The 14,678-nt window shown below is 42.3% G+C and overlaps 1 protein-coding gene across 2 annotated transcripts in view; it reads right to left on the bottom strand.

Annotated features, from left to right (window-relative positions):
* The window catches only part of LOC109417328 (uncharacterized protein DDB_G0283357-like), a 1,264,336-nt gene that overhangs the window by 568,986 nt on the left and 680,672 nt on the right, over window positions 1-14,678 (bottom strand). The gene's annotated exons all lie outside the window — the stretch shown is intronic.

Raw genomic sequence — 14,678 nt, 5'->3', positions numbered from 1 at the left:
TTGTTGATCTATCTGGTTTAGTTTAGGTAAACTTAGAGTAGATCAAATATGAGTGTCCGCAACAGTAAAGATAGAGAAAGGCTAAGTACTTGGTTGATGGCAGTTCTTTGGCCGTTGTTTAATGGCGTTAGATCATACCCTTTGCTAGGATTCGCTGGCGTAATTAGTTTTAAGTTAGCCTGGTGGCAATTAGTTTAAAGTTAGCCTGGTGGCAATTTAACTCGCGGAGTTATCTGGTAAGCGTTTGGCTTACGTAATATGGTTAGTCTGGTGACAATTTCACGCTGAGGTCTGCTCAGCACCAAAAAAAAAAAAAATGATCATCGCTGCCATCAACCGACCACTTGGAAGGATGATAAATAGGAGTTTTCTAGAATTTTTCAAGAATCGCGATTTCGATTGTTGAAAAATTCTTCCGCTGTTGCTGGTGTTGTGTTACGTTTGTAAATTAGTTGTGACGTATGTAAAGTAGTTTTAAGAATTTTCCATGAATTGGAGAATGCAATTCATAGAAAATTCTTCGATTGTTGCATGGAGTGTGTTACGTTTGTAAATAGTTGTGAACATATTGTCAGTTAATTTTCTGTTTTGTACTGTGATTTGTTCATTTGCCCCTAAATTTTAATATGCATTTGTAGCGCTCCAAACATTTCAGGAGCGAACCAGCACAAAACACGCAAGCCGTCCCCTAACACGGACATCAAATTGTAGACGGTCTTGTGTTGTTGCCCAAATCAGGAGCCCCCTTAGGATAAGAAAATCCTAGACCAAATCGAGCTATGAATGCCGCAACAGATGCTGCGAACTAAAAGGCGAACTGCCAGAAAAAATACGATTACAGGATTGACTGATGGACCAAGAACAAAAATGAAACCTCGTCATCCTGGGATTGGACTACGTTATCTATTTGGATAACTGGGCACAATTTATGTTATGTGTTGCATGTTTGTGTTTTGTGCATTTGTAATGTTCCATTTTGTTTTTCGTATCTAAGTTCCCAGACGTGGGGCCTGATACGGAAAATAAAATGTGCATTTATGAGGTTCCAATGTACTATTCGTTATATTGGCTATATGCGTAAACGTCTCTTAACTCTTAATTCCGTAAACCAACTTTTTCTGCAATCTTGAGTACTCCAACTGCTCTGAACACAATCAAATTCCATTTAGGTAACGTTACCTAAATGGAGGGACCTAAAAATATTTTACCTAAATGGAGGTTTCAGTGTTTCAGATTCAAAGGTATATTGAAAAACTGCTGATGTGATTGGTGATCTAGCTAAAAGTTTTACATCCGCTGTCAGTTTTGAGCTGTTTAGTAGATATGTTTGATTTGAACATCGATACCTCAAAAAAAAAAGAAAAGCAGGGCCAGTAGAAGTACAAGACGGTAGCAGGGCATAATCAGAACTAAGGTGAAACGGAAGTCGCACAATGGCTTTGACGAGAAACCAACAAAAGCAGAGCGGATAATCGTAATAAGCAGGATAGAGGTAAAAAAGATGCATAAAAGAAAAGCAAAACTAAACTGGCTCGAAGCTGTACCGCAGCAAGGCAGAAGCAGTGCGGAAGCAGCAAAGAAACAAATCAGGACTGAGACAGATGCTGGGTAGAAGTAAACAAGAAGCAGAACAGAAACGGCAAAAGAGTAGGGCGAAGGCAGATCAGAACCAGAGAAAAAGTTGCTCGGAAAGCAGGATGGAAGTAGAACAGAAGCGGGGCAAAGACAGAAGAAAGGCTGGATCAAAGCGAAACAGAGGCGGTACAGATTTAGGTGAGAATCAGAACAAATGCAGAGCAGAAGATGATCAAAAGCAAGGCCAATGCATGAAGAAGCAGAGCAGCAATAAACTAAAAGCATAGAAGAAACGGTATAGAAACAGGATAGGAGTAGAGTTGTACCAGGTTAAGAAAAGGGTAAAAGCAGAACAGAAGCAATACAGTACAGAGCAGTATCAGAGTAGAAGCAAGGTAGAAGTTAACCCAGAGTAGAACTTCGGCTGGTCAACAACAGGAAAGAAGTTGCTCAGAAGCAGAACAAGTGTTGAGATAGAAGCATGAAAATAAAGGCATGGCAAAAAAACTGGGTGCATGATAATCAGAATAACTGAATAATAGAATAACAGAAATACTGTGGAAGCAGAAGAAAGGCTAGATAAAAGCTAAGTACAGAAGCACAATAAAAGCAAAACTAGTGAAGTACGGATGATAGGCAAACGAAAGGCAATAACATGAAGAAAGCAGAAGCAGAGCGGCAATGAAAACAAAACTGTACAGAAGCACAACAGAAACAGTGTAGAAGCAGGGCAGGAGCAAGACAGAAACAGGGTAGCAGAGCGGAATATTCTCTAAAATTTTTGAAAGGAATCATCTCAGGAATTTTGGAAAGACTCTTCTCAGAACAACAGTAATAATCTACTCAGGATTCTGGAAAAAATCATTCCAGGATTCTGGAACGAAACCTTTCGGGATTCTGGAATTCTCGAGATTTTACAGTGAATTCTCCCGAAATTACACAGAGAATTCTCTCGAGATTCAGCAGATAATCCTCTTGGGTACTGCAGAGAATCCTCTTAAGATACTGCAAAGATTCCTATTAGGATTCTGCAGAGAATTCTCTCGGGATTCTGCAGAGAATCCTCTTGGGATTCTGCGGAGGGTCCTCTTGGAATTCTGCAGAGAACCCTCTTGGGATTCTGAAGGGAATCCTCTCGGAATTTTCCAGAGAATACTCTCGGGATTCTCCAGAGCAGCCTCTCGAGAATCGACAGGATAGCCTGCAGGTTCCGCAGAGAATCCTCTTGGAAATTTGCAGAGAATCCTGGAATTCCTCCTGGAACTTCCTTGTTTTTGATGTAATGGTGGACAGTGTAGTTTGTTTCTGCCGTGCAGCTTCTAATTTAATTAAATTACGTGTGAAATAGTGAAAGTGCCGCGGGAAAAAGTGTTTTGCCGTGTGGCCGAAAAGTGCATTAACGCGACGACGCCAACAGACCAATAGTCAGTGGGGGTTGTTCGTGTTTAATTAATGATTTTCTGTCACCCCAGCAGCAGTAAGTGCTGGCGGGCGGCAAAGCAAATTTGGCATTTTTTATTGCTTCTCTGTGTTCTGTGTTGTGTTGTGTGCATGGTTTTGAATCTGTGTATAGGCTCCAGCGATGGTTGAGTGTAGTCTATGTGGTGGTAATGTGCTTCCAAGCGATTTACCCTTGTGCTGTTCGGGATGTGGATGTGCAAAAGTAGTCCACTACAAATGCACATCTCTGACCAAAGCAGTGGCAAAGGTAATTACGGAGAACGAAAATGTAGCGTTCAAATGTGATGATTGTTTATCAAGCCAGTGTTGTGGCGAGCAGAATGTACTGCTTTCTAACGCACAAAAGTTCGAAGAGGAGATGAAGAAGATTTCTTCACTCGCCGATTCGCTTAGTGGCGTTCGAGAGCACATTGCTGCTCAGATAAACGAGACAATGAAATGCGAAATTGAACAATTGGGGAGAAATCTAAATTGTACATTGGAGAAGGCAATTTCTGGACTTGGGGTATTAGTTAATAAAGAAATGGAAAATATGAAATGTTCATTTTCTCAATTTAATTCGGGAAAGGCTGCAATGAATGTAAGACAAGGTACTTCTAGCACGGCTTCGGAGCCGAAATTGAATCCCAGGGGTAAAAAGCGTAGAGTTCAGGACGACGGTGCCGATACGTCGGATGATGTTTTTATCGAAAAAGTTAGTTTTGCGGATATTGTTAAGAACAACTCTGGGAATCAAACTAACGGTAAAACTAGTAGAAAGAAAAGCGTGAAGTCTAATGATGCTGATGTCACCAAGAAGGTTGAGGTGACTCGTAAGGCTCGTCCAGTCATTGTGATAAAGCCGCAAGAGTCCAACCAGAGTAGCGACGATACTCGAAAATTTTTGTATACTAAACTGGATCCAAAAATACACAAGATCAGTAACTTTAGAAACGGGAAAGATGGCTCTATTATTGCTGAGTGTGCAACAGGACACAACGTAAATGTTGTTAAAGATGGCATTCAAAGTGAATTGGGTGAAAGCTACAAAGCTGTTGTTCCCTCATCGGTGCCAAAGCTTAAAGTGATGGGCATGTGCGATCAGTTTTCTTCCGATGAATTCATTCAAATCCTAAAGGATCAGAATGAAGACATTGCCATCAATGATGTGAAAGTAATCCGTATGTTTGAAAATCCGCGTTTTAAGTACAACAAGTACAACGCGGTGATTGAAGTTGATAAAGATACGTATAGTTGCATGTTAACCGCTAAGAAGGTAAATATAAGGTTTGATCGGTGCCTTGTTGTTCCAGATAATAGCATTATACGATGTTTCGAATGTGGAGAATTTGGGCACGTGAGCACTAATTGCAAGAACGGCACTAAGTGCTCTAAGTGCAGTGAAAGTCACAAAACATCTGAATGTACGTCAACTGTATTGAAATGCGTTAATTGTTGTAAAATGAATAACGAGCGTAACCTTAATTTGGACGTTAACCACGCAGCTTTTAATGTTAGTGAATGTGAAGTCTATAAAAGACTTATTCAAAGAAAAAAAAGCAGCTTGCATTTCAATGAATAGCAACCAAGTTCCGGTAGTAATGTGACACAATTTGATATTTTATATTTTAACATTGCTGGCTTATCTACAAACTACGTTGCACTACGTCAGGTTGTAGAAGCTAAACGTCCACTTTTAGTATTTTTATCAGAAACACATATTGTTGATATGGATGCATTTGAACAGTACAGTATTCCGGGTTACAATATAGCTGCTTGTTTGTCACATTCAAGGCACACTGGCGGTGTTGCTATTTATGTCAAAGAATCGATTCAATTCAAGCTTCAATTGAACGAAGTTTGTGAAGGTAATTGGTTTTTGGGCATTACAGTTGTGCGAGGCATGAAGGTGGGTAACTATGGTTGTTTATATCATTCTCCCAGTTCAAGTGATCACCATTTTATTGCTATTTTGGAAAACTGGCTTGAGAATTTCGTAGATCCTAGTAAATTAAACGTACTTGCTGGTGATTTTAATATTAATTGGTTTGACATTCATAATTCGAATCAGTTGAAACGGTTATCGGAATTTTTTAATTTAAAGCAAAAAGTAAATGAGTATACGCGTATTTCCAGCCATAGTAAAACCTTGATTGACCATGTTTATTCTAACTTTGACTCTGTTTGTACAGTTACGTGTTTGGATTTGAAAATAACCGATCATGAAACATTAGTTATTAACGTTGAGGATACTCAAGCAGATGATAATTTGATGAAATTGAAGTGCTGGAAAAAATACTCAAAGCAAGCAGTTTCAAGGCTTGTCGAGAGAAACATGGATTTTCAAACAACGGGTTCCTTGGATAGTAAATCAGCTGTTCTTACCGACGTTTTAAAAACCTGTACCAATGAATTAGTTGAACAGAAAATTGTATCTTTGAAAAATTCAAACAGCTGGTACAATTTAGATCTACTGCGTCTTAAACGTAAAAGAGATAAATTGTACAAAAAGTTACGTAGAAATAATAATTTTAACAATTGGAATAGGTACTGTGTTGCGCGTAATAAATATTCGCAATCGCTAAAACAAACGCGTTGCGAATATATACAGAGGAAAATTGATCAGCATCAAAACAACAGCAAAGAGTTATGGAAAATTTTAAAATCTTTGCTTAAACCTAGTAATTGTAAATCGCGGTCCATAACCTTTAACGGCACATTAGAAGATAAGGAACAAATTATAGCATGTAAATTTAATGAATATTTCATCAATAGTGTTTCAGCAATTAACCAATCCATTGAGTTAGTTGATGAACCTGATGAAATAAAACAGCCGATAAACAATAATTGTAGATTTGAATGTTTTCACCCGATAACGATTGAAGAACTTAGGAATACTTGCTTTTCTATGGGAAAAACGGCTGGCGTAGATAATGTAAATGCAAAGGTAATACAAGATTGCTTTGATGTCATCGGCCACAACCTGCTGGCTGGACCTGATAAATGAATCTCTGCAAACTGGGCACGTGCCTCAGGTTTGGAAGGAATCTTTAGTGATTCCTATTCAAAAAGTTGCTGGGACGATTAAATCCGAGGAGTTTCGTCCCATCAATATGTTGCACACATTAGATAAAATTTTAGAACTTGTAGTTAAAGGCCAGCTATTAACGTATTTAAATAGTAATAACTTGCTTATACCAGAGCAATCGGGATATCGGGAAGGTCATTCCTGTGAAACCGCATTGAATTTGGTATTAGCAAAGTGGAAAGAAAGCATAGAGCGAAAAGATACGATTGTTGCTGTATTTTTGGATCTGAAACGCGCCTTTGAAACAATTTCTCGGCCCTTATTGTTACAAAAAATCAGGCGTTTTGGAATTTCGGGTTCTGCATATAAATGGTTCGAAAGCTATCTGTGTGACAGAATCCAAAGGACTGCATTTAACGATTCTGTTTCGAGTCCCGTGAACAATAATCTTGGTGTTCCGCAGGGAAGTGTATTAGGGCCTATTTTATTTATTATGTACATTAATGACATGAGACGAGTCTTACGATATTGTGATATAAACCTTTTTGCAGATGATACCGTGCTATTCATTGCAGCTAAACGTTTAGGCGAAGCCATATCGCATTTGAATGAAGATTTGCGTTCTCTGAGTAGATGGTTAAAATACAAACAGTTAAAGTTGAACATAGATAAAACTAAATTCATGGTAATTTCGCGTAGCCGAGTAAATGAGAACGTCTCAGTTACAATTGATGATGAGACACTTGAACGCGTTCGGGAAATTAAATATCTTGGCGTGATTATTGATGACAGATTGAAATTTGACTCTCATATTGACAATGTCATCAAGAAAATAGCCAAGAAGTATGGAATTCTCTGCCGACTGAAGAACGAATTAACAATAGCTAGCAAGATACATTTGTATAAATCAATCATCTCTCCCCACATAGACTTCTGCTCTTCCATTTTGTTTCTAGCTAATGGAACACAAATATCGAGATTGCAGCGATTGCAAAATAAAATAATGCGTTTGATTTTGAGATGTAATCGATTCACATCCTCTTCTTTCTTATTAGATGCCCTACAGTGGCTATCAGTGAAGCAAAGAATTGTGTTTTTAACTTTGGTGTTCATTTTCAAGATAGTTAATGGTTTGCTGCCTCGATATTTGTGTGATCGAATTGAAAGAGGAAGTGACATTCATAGGTATAATACTAGAAACGCGGATGACGTAAGAACACCACATTTTTTGAACGGTGCTTCACAAAATTCCCTATTTTATAAAGGTATTAATGTTTTCAATTCGATGCCTACACACATAAAACTAGCACCAACATTATCTCGGTTCAAGAGACTGTGTATTTCACACGTCAAAGCTGCCTTTTGAACAGCTACCCTGTCGAATTTTTAATACTTAACTAAATTTGTATCTTGACGAAGTTTCTGCAAACGGATATTTTTGTGTGAACATTTTTGAATAACCTTTTATTATTTATTGAGGCACCAATAAACTATAATGTTCGCCTCGATGATGATGATGGAATTTTATTGTATTGACGTAATTTATTCTATTTTTTGTGTAGTCTACAAAAGTTTGAGTCTCGCGCGCGGTGACAGGTATAAATAACATTTTTGTATTTATTTATCATATGGAATATTTGTACTGTTGAAGGATACTGTGGATTAGTAGTGAGTTGTCTAGTTGAATGTCGGGAATTTCTTGAGAATGAGAATATTGCCGACTGTTTTGACATCGCGCGAACGTTATCAATCCTCGCAATATTTTTGATTTTCTGATTTTCCATGATCACTAGTAATGCTTACAAACATCTGTAGTTGAGAGCATCAGTATTTTAAAATTTATGTTTTTGCTGTATAGTATGACAAATTATAATGTTGTTTATATCTGTAAAAATAATCAGACCGTATTAAGTTTGCAAATCTGATTACATTGTTTATAATTAATAATTATCTTAAAGATATATCGTCTAGCTCAAACCTTTGTAGGGGTATGTGGCGGGACCATCATCATCATCATCATCAAATTCCTTCTGAAACTCTCCTGGCATTTCTCCTGAAGTTCCTCTGGAGATCTCCCTGCAATTTTTCGTACATTCCTTCAGGAAGTTCCTTGAAATACTTCCCAATGAAATTTTCCTGGAATTCCTCCTGAAGTTTCCCTGGAATTTCCCTGAAATAAGTCAGAAGTAATCCTGGAATTCCTCCTGGATTTCTTCTGGAATACCTCCTGGAATTCCGCTGAAATTCCTCTTAGAACTCCGCTGGAATTCCTCCTAGAATTCCACTGGAATTTCTCCTGGAATCCTGCTGGAATTCCTCCTGGAATCCCGCTGGAATTCCTCCTGGATTCCCGCTGGAATTCCTTCCGGAATCCCGCTGGAATTCCTCCTGGAATTCTGCTAGAATTCCTCCTAGAATTCCGCTGGACTTCCTCCTAGAATTCCGCTGGAATTCCTCCTGGAATTCCGCTGCAATTCCTCCTGAAATTCCGCTGCAATTCCTTCTGGAATTCCTCTGGAATTCCTTGTGGAATTCCTCTGGATTTTCTCTGGAATTGCCCCTGGAATTCCTCTGGAAATGCCTCTGGAATTCCTCTGGAAATGCCTCTGGAATTACTCTGGAAATGCACCTGGAATTACTCTGGAAATGCACCTGGAATTCCTCTGGAATTCCCCCTGGAATTCCTCTGGAATTCCCCCTGGAATTCCTCTGGAATTCCTTTGGAATTCCTCTGGAATTCCTTTGGAATTCCCCCTGGAATTCCTTTGGAATTCCCCCTGGAATTCCTTTGGAATTCCCCCTCGAATTCCTTTGGAATTCCCCCTCGAATTCCTTTGGAATTCCCCCTGGAATTCCTTTGGAATTCCCCCTGGAATTCCTCTGGAATTCCCCCTGGAATTCCTCTGGAATTCCCCCTGGAATTCCTCTGGAATTCCACCTGGAATTCCTCTGGAATTCCCCCCGGAATTCCTCTGGAATTCCTCCCGGAATTCCTCTGGAATTCCTCCCGGAATTCCTCTGGAATTCCTCCCGGAATTCCTCTGGAATTCCCCCTGGAATTCCTCTGGAAATCCCCCTGGAATTCCTCTGGAATTCCCCCTGGAATTCCTCTGGAATTCCCCCTGGAATTCCTCTGGAATTCCCCCTGGAATTCCTCTGGAATTCCCCCTGGAATTCCTCTGGAATTCCCCCTGGAATTCCTCTGGAATTCCTCCTGGAATTCCTCTGGAATTCCTCCTGGAAGTCCTTCTGAAATTCCTCTGGAATTCCTCCTGGAATTCCTCTGGAACTCCTCCTGGAATTCCTCTGGAATTCCTCCTGGAATTCCTCTGGAATTCCTCCTGGAATTCCTCTGGAATTCCTCCTGGAATTCCTCTGGAATTCCTCCTGGAATTCCTCTGGAATTCCTCCTGGAATTCCTCTGGAATTCCTCCTGGAATTCCTCTGGAATTCCTCCTGGAATTCCTCTGGAATTCCTCCTGGAATTCCTCTGGAATTCCTCCTGGAATTCCTCTGGAATTCCTCCTGGAATTCCTCTGGAATTCCTCCTGGAATTCCTCTGGAATTCCTCCTGGAATTCCTCTGGAATTCCTCCTGGAATTCCTCTGAAATTCCTCTGGAATTCCTCCTGGAATTCCTCTGGAACTCCTCCTGGAATTCCTCTGGAATTCCTCCTGGAATTCCTCTGGAATTCCTCCTGGAATTCCTCTGGAATTCCTTCTGGAATTCCTCTGGAATTCCTCCTGGAATTCCTCTGGAATTCCTCCTGGAATTCCTCTGGAATTCCTCCTGGAATTCCTCTGGAATTCCTCCTGGAATTCCTCTGGAATTCCTCCTGGAATTCCTCTGGAATTCCTCCTGGAATTCCTCTGGAATTCCTCCTGGAATTCCTCTGGAATTCCTCCTGGAATTCCTCTGGAATTCCTCCTGGAATTCCTCTGGAATTCCTCCTGGAATTCCTCTGGAATTCCTCCTGGAATTCCTCTGGAATTCCTCCTGGAATTCCTCTGGAATTCCTCCTGGAATTCCTCTGGAATTCCTCCTGGAATTCCTCTGGAATTCCTCCTGGAATTCCTCTGGAATTCCTCCTGGAATTCCTCTGGAATTCCTCCTGGAATTCCTCTGGAATTCCTCTGGAATTCCTCCTGGAATTCCTCTGGAATTCCTCCTGGAATTCCTCTGGAATTCCTCCTGGAATTCCTCTGGAATTCCTCCTGGAATTCCTCTGGAATTCCTCCTGGAATTCCTCTGGAATTCCTCCTGGAATTCCTCTGGAATTCCTCCTGGAATTCCTCTGGAATTCCTCCTGGAATTCCTCTGGAATTCCTCCTGGAATTCCTCTGGAATTCCTCCTGGAATTCCTCTGGAATTCCTCCTGGAATTCCTCTGGAATTCCTCCTGGAATTCCTCTGGAATTCCTCCTGGAATTCCTCTGGAATTCCTCCTGGAATTCCTCTGGAATTCCTCCTGGAATTCCTCTGGAATTCCTCCTGGAATTCCTCTGGAATTCCTCCTGGAATTCCTCTGGAATTCCTCCTGGAATTCCTCTGGAATTCCTCCTGGAATTCCTCTGGAATTCCTCCTGGAATTCCTCTGGAATTCCTCCTGGAATTCCTCTGGAATTCCTCCTGGAATTCCTCTGGAATTCCTCCTGGAATTCCTCTGGAATTCCTCCTGGAATTCCTCTGGAATTCCTCCTGGAATTCCTCTGGAATTCCTCCTGGAATTCCTCTGGAATTCCTCCTGGAATTCCTCTGGAATTCCTCCTGGAATTCCTCTGGAATTCCTCCTGGAATTCCTCTGGAATTCCTCCTGGAATTCCTCTGGAATTCCTCCTGGAATTCCTCTGGAATTCCTCCTGGAATTCCTCTGGAATTCCTCCTGGAATTCCTCTGGAATTCCTCCTGGAATTCCTCTGGAATTCCTCCTGGAATTCCTCTGGAATTCCTCCTGGAATTCCTCTGGAATTCCTCCTGGAATTCCTCTGGAATTCCTCCTGGAATTCCTCTGGAATTCCTCCTGGAATTCCTCTGGAATTCCTCCTGGAATTCCTCTGGAATTCCTCCTGGAATTCCTCTGGAATTCCTCCTGGAATTCCTCTGGAATTCCTCCTGGAATTCCTCTGGAATTCCTCCTGGAATTCCTCTGGAATTCCTCCTGGAATTCCTCTGGAATTCCTCCTGGAATTCCTCTGGAATTCCTCCTGGAATTCCTCTGGAATTCCTCCTGGAATTCCTCTGGAATTCCTCCTGGAATTCCTCTGGAATTCCTCCTGGAATTCCTCTGGAATTCCTCCTGGAATTCCTCTGGAATTCCTCCTGGAATTCCTCTGGAATTCCTCCTGGAATTCCTCTGGAATTCCTCCTGGAATTCCTCTGGAATTCCTCCTGGAATTCCTCTGGAATTCCTCCTGGAATTCCTCTGGAACTCCTCCTGGAATTCCTCCTGGAATTCCTCTGGAATTCCTCCTGGAATTCCTCTGGAATTCCTCCTGGAATTCCTCTGGAATTCCTCCTGGAATTCCTCTGGAATTCCTCCTGGAATTCCTCTGGAATTCCTCCTGGAATTCCTCTGGAATTCCTCCTGGAATTCCTCTGGAATTCCTCCTGGAATTCCTCTGGAATTCCTCCTGGAATTCCTCTGGAATTCCTCCTGGAATTCCTCTGGAATTCCTCCTGGAATTCCTCTGGAATTCCTCCTGGAATTCCTCTGGAATTCCTCCTGGAATTCCTCTGGAATTCCTCCTGGAATTCCTCTGGAATTCCTCCTGGAATTCCTCTGGAATTCCTCCTGGAATTCCTCTGGAATTCCTCCTGGAATTCCTCTGGAATTCCTCCTGGAATTCCTCTGGAATTCCTCCTGGAATTCCTCTGGAATTCCTCCTGGAATTCCTCTGGAATTCCTCCTGGAATTCCTCTGGAATTCCTCCTGGAATTCCTCTGGAATTCCTCCTGGAATTCCTCTGGAATTCCTCCTGGAATTCCTCTGGAATTCCTCCTGGAATTCCTCTGGAATTCCTCCTGGAATTCCTCTGGAATTCCTCCTGGAATTCCTCTGGAATTCCTCCTGGAATTCCTCTGGAATTCCTCCTGGAATTCCTCTGGAATTCCTCCTGGAATTCCTCTGGAATTCCTCCTGGAATTCCTCTGGAATTCCTCCTGGAATTCCTCTGGAATTCCTCCTGGAATTCCTCTGGAATTCCTCCTGGAATTCCTCTGGAATTCCTCCTGGAATTCCTCTGGAATTCCTCCTGGAATTCCTCTGGAATTCCTCCTGGAATTCCTCTGGAATTCCTCCTGGAATTCCTCTGGAATTCCTCCTGGAATTCCTCTGGAATTCCTCCTGGAATTCCTCTGGAATTCCTCCTGGAATTCCTCTGGAATTCCTCCTGGAATTCCTCTGGAATTCCTCCTGGAATTCCTCTGGAATTCCTCCTGGAATTCCTCTGGAATTCCTCCTGGAATTCCTCTGGAATTCCTCCTGGAATTCCTCTGGAATTCCTCCTGGAATTCCTCTGGAATTCCTCCTGGAATTCCTCTGGAATTCCTCCTGGAATTCCTCTGGAATTCCTCCTGGAATTCCTCTGGAATTCCTCCTGGAATTCCTCTGGAATTCCTCCTGGAATTCCTCTGGAATTCCTCCTGGAATTCCTCTGGAATTCCTCCTGGAATTCCTCTGGAATTCCTCCTGGAATTCCTCTGGAATTCCTCCTGGAATTCCTCTGGAATTCCTCCTGGAATTCCTCTGGAATTCCTCCTGGAATTCCTCTGGAATTCCTCCTGGAATTCCTCTGGAATTCCTCCTGGAATTCCTCTGGAATTCCTCCTGGAATTCCTCTGGAATTCCTCCTGGAATTCCTCTGGAATTCCTCCTGGAATTCCTCTGGAATTCCTCCTGGAATTCCTCTGGAATTCCTCCTGGAATTCCTCTGGAATTCCTCCTGGAATTCCTCTGGAATTCCTCCTGGAATTCCTCTGGAATTCCTCCTGGAATTCCTCTGGAATTCCTCCTGGAATTCCTCTGGAATTCCTCCTGGAATTCCTCTGGAATTCCTCCTGGAATTCCTCTGGAATTCCTCCTGGAATTCCTCTGGAATTCCTCCTGGAATTCCTCTGGAATTCCTCCTGGAATTCCTCTGGAATTCCTCCTGGAATTCCTCTGGAATTCTTCCTGGAATTCCTCTGGAATTCCTCCTGGAATTCCTCTGGAATTCCTCCTGGAATTCCTCTGGAATTCCTCCTGGAATTCCTCTGGAATTCCTCCTGGAATTCCTCTGGAATTCCTCCTGGAATTCCTCTGGAATTCCTCCTGGAATTCCTCTGGAATTCCTCCTGGAATTCCTCTGGAATTCCTCCTGGAATTCCTCTGGAATTCCTCCTGGAATTCCTCTGGAATTCCTCCTGGAATTCCTCTGGAATTCCTCCTGGAATTCCTCTGGAATTTCTCCTGGAATTCCTCTGGAATTCCTCCTGGAATTCCTCTGGAATTCCTCCTGGAATTCCTCTGGAATTCCTCCTGGAATTCCTCTGGAATTCCTCCTGGAATTCCTCTGGAATTCCTCCTGGAATTCCTCTGGAATTCCTCCTGGAATTCCTCTGGAATTCCTCCTGGAATTCCTCTGGAATTCCTCCTGGAATTCCTCTGGAATTCCTCCTGGAATTCCTCTGGAATTCCTCCTGGAATTCCTCTGGAATTCCTCCTGGAATTCCTCTGGAATTCCTCCTGGAATTCCTCTGGAATTCCTCCTGGAATTCCTCTGGAATTCCTCCTGGAATTCCTCTGGAATTGCTCCTGGAATTCCTCTGGAATTCCTCCTGGAATTCCTCCTGGAATTCCTCTGGAATTCCTCCTGGAATTCCTCTGGAATTCCTCCTGGAATTCCTCTGGAATTCCTCCTGGAATTCCTCTGGAATTCCTCCTGGAATTCCTCTGGAATTCCTCCTGGAATTCCTCTGGAATTCCTCCTGGAATTCCTCTGGAATTCCTCCTGGAATTCCTCTGGAATTCCTCCTGGAATTTCTCTGGAATCCCTCCTGGAATTCCTCTGGAATTCCTCTGGAATTCCTCTGGAATTCCTCTGGAATTCCTCCTGGAATTCCTCCTGGAATTCCTCTGGAATTCCTCCTGGAATTCCTCTGGAATTCCTTCTGGCATTCCTCTAAAATTCCTCTGGAATTCCTCCTGGAATTCCTCTTTAATTCCTCCTGGAATTTCTCTGGAATTCCTCCTGGAATTTCTCTGGAATTCCTTCTGAAATTTCGCTGGAATTCCTCCTGGAATTTCTCTGGAATTCCTCTTGGAATTTCTCTGGAATTCCTCCTGGAATTTCTCTGGAATTCCTTCTGGAATTTTTCTGGAATTCCTCCTGAAAATCCTCTGGAATTCCTCCTGGCGTAATAGTGAGTTGCGTAATATTCACAAACGCGAACACCAATAACTCCTGGAATTCCTCTGGAATTCCTCCTGGAATTCCTCTGGAATTCCTCTGGAATTCCTCCTGGAATTCCTCTCGAATTCCTCCTGGAATTCCTCTGGAATTCCTCCTGGAATTCCTCTGGAATTCCTCCTGGAATTCCTCTGGAATTCCTCCTGGAATTCCTCTGGAATTCCTCCTGGAATTCCTCTGGAATTCCTC

This window comes from Aedes albopictus, chromosome 1 (assembly GCF_035046485.1).
Source record: "Aedes albopictus strain Foshan chromosome 1, AalbF5, whole genome shotgun sequence".
Classification (NCBI taxonomy): domain Eukaryota; kingdom Metazoa; phylum Arthropoda; class Insecta; order Diptera; family Culicidae; genus Aedes; species Aedes albopictus.
This window is presented reverse-complemented; position numbering and strand designations above follow the sequence as displayed.